We start from the raw sequence: 2,859 nt of genomic DNA, 5'->3' as shown, positions 1-2,859 counted from the left end.
AGCGGCCACTGCACTCCAGTCTGGGCGATGGAGTGAGACTCCAACTCAAAAAAAAAGAGATAACAGTTGGTGACCCCGCCTGGGCAACTTGGCGAGACCTCATCTCTACAATTAATCAAAAAAATTAGCTGGGCGTGGTAGCACATGCCTGTCATTCTGGTTACTTGGAAGGCTGAGGCAGAAGGATCGCCGAAGCCCAGCAGGTCGAGGCTGTGGTGGCCGGGAGCGGCCACTGCACTCCAGTCTGGGCGACCGAGTGAGACTCCAACTCAAAAAAAAAAAAAATTCATTCATTTATTCCACATATCTTTAGAAGCCTCCATAACTACTCGTCATGCTAAATGTTGTGGATCCAGGGGTGATAAAATCTGGCACAGCTTTTGCCCTCAATGAGTTTACAGATTGCTTGGAGAGCAGCCAACACAACAACAGACACAATGTATACGCATGTCATTTACTGGTTGTGGAAAGTGCTATGTAAGATGCTGTGGTACAGAATTATAGAGTGGGGCTCCCTCTATTAGGATGGATTAGGAGGGCCTCCCTGAGAAGGTACCATTTAAGTAGAGACCCAAAGGAAAGGAAGGAGTCAGCCAAACCCATGTAGAGTGGGAGAAAGAACGTTCCAGGGGGAGGACCAAGACAAGCAGGAACCCTAAGATGCCAAAGAGCATGGTATGTCTGAGAAATGGAAAGACCACTGTATCTGCAGCAAGGAAGGGAGTAGGAAAGGGTGAGAGGGAAGATGTGGGCATCAAATGATACAGGGACTCGAGTCCCAGGGAGTAGAGTCTGATGCTGCAGGAAACTTCTCTAAGGCATTAGGTGGGAAAATGACATGATCCAGCTCATTCGACATACAGCTCAATCTTCTGCAGATGGTTTAATGAGAACATTTGAAAACAGATCAGAAAGGACCAGTGCAGGAGACAGGAGACTGTCTCAAGTGAGGTATAATGAGACTCTTAGTCCCTGGGTTTGGATCTGGGTGATGGAGAGAGCCAGTAAGATTCAAGAGACACTTTGGAGGTGAAATCTCTGTCTTGCTGGTAATCGAGAGACAGACAATGGAGGAAAATGGCTTCTAATAACCCCAGACCCGCTCCACCAGCAGTCTTCCACATCTCAGTTGATAGCAAACCCATCCTTCTAGTTGCTCCAACCAAAAATCTTGGAGGCATCTCGACGCCTCTCTTTTTTTTTCACACCCCACATACAATCCACCAGAAAATCCTGTTGGCTCTACCTTGAAAATATCACAGACCCTGGCCACTTCTCATCACTTCAGTGTCTCCATCCATGTCCAAGTGACCGCCGCCTCCTGTCTGCTTGTCTGCAGGTAAACTTCTAGCTAGTTGTTGACTTCTGCCCTTACCATCACCCCCAAACCCAGCCCTGAGCCTCTGGAGGTATATAATCAAGAGAGCAGTCAGAGGGATTCTTTCAACAGTTGAGTTTGAATATGTCACTTCTCTGCTTGAAATCTTACAACGGGTTTCTCCATTTTATATAGAAGAAGAACCAAAGCCTTTGAAGTGGCCTTTAAGGCCTTAAATAATCTGCCCACTGCCATCACCTCTCTGACCTCATCTTCCCTATACAGCCCTTAGCTCAGTGTTTCAGCCCATGTGACTGTTCCTCCCACAAGTTTTGCCTTGTGTGAGGGCCTTTCTTTGCATTGGCTGTTCTGCTGCCTAGGACATGCTTCCCCAGATTCCCATCTCACTAACTTGCTCATTATCTTCAAGCCTTGGTTCTCCAGGAGGCTTGCCCTGATCACACCGTAGAGGCTGCATGCCACCCTCTCAACGCCATACTCGAGAACATTGCCCATTCTCTTTGTTCTGTGTTTTAGTTCTGCCACAGCACTCATCACTTTCAAAGATATAATGTCATATGCCATTTGTATGTTCATTATTTGCTATCTACATCTCCTGTTTGGACAAGAGCAAGAATCTTTGTTTTGTTCCCTTATAAATCTTATTGTCTGGAATAGCACTTGGCATAAATAGGAGGGGCTTGATAAATATGAAATTCATAAATGATAAGAAGGAATCAATAATGTGTTAAGTCAGAGTGTGGGGCCAAGCACCAGACACAACAGGGTACAGGCTAATGCCTGGCTAACAGGGTCAATTTTATGTATGTATGTATTTATTTATTTATTGAGTCAGTCTCACTCTGTTGCTCAGTGCCACGACCACAGCCCAGCTCACCATAGCCTCAGTCCCCAGGTTCAGATGAGCCTTCTGCTTCAGGCTTTCAAGTAGCCAGGACTACAGGTGTGCACCACCATGCCTGACTAATTATTTTTATTTTTATTTTTGTAGAGATGAGGTCTCTCTATGTTGCTCAGACTGGTCTTGAACTCCTGATCTCAAGCTATCTCCTGCCTTGGCCTTCCAAAGTGCTGGTATTATAGGTGTGAGCCACCATGCTGGACCAAATGGACAAATTATAGGCAGAGAGACAGCAAAATGCATGAGGTCTCCCAAATTCTCACTCTTGGCCAGGCAGGGTGGAGCCACTGTGGGTTTGTGTTCCAGGAGAAGCTCTCCACTCTTCCCCATTCATCCCTCTGTTTGACATAAGAGAAGCTTGAGGGGAAACAGGAAACAAGTGGCCAACCGATCAAGTAAAAATGTGGGGTTCTCAAGCTGGGATGGCCTTTTGGCCAGAGGAACACTCTGATCTCAGATCATAGTCGCACAGTGGAGCAAGATGCTGCCCCAGGGTCCTCCAGCCAGCAAGGAAGGTCTGTCTCTCTTCAGGATGATTTCCAAGTTTTTTTTTTGTTTTTTTTTTTAGTTGGAGTCTCACTCTGTCGTCTAGACTGGAGGGCAGTGGCCGCTCCCGGCC

Source organism: Carlito syrichta, unplaced genomic scaffold, assembly GCF_000164805.1.
Source record: "Carlito syrichta isolate Samal-C Ts95f unplaced genomic scaffold, Tarsius_syrichta-2.0.1 Scaffold305731, whole genome shotgun sequence".
NCBI classification, from domain to species: domain Eukaryota; kingdom Metazoa; phylum Chordata; class Mammalia; order Primates; family Tarsiidae; genus Carlito; species Carlito syrichta.
The sequence above is the reverse complement of the archived record's forward strand: the minus strand, read 5'-3'. Positions refer to the sequence as shown.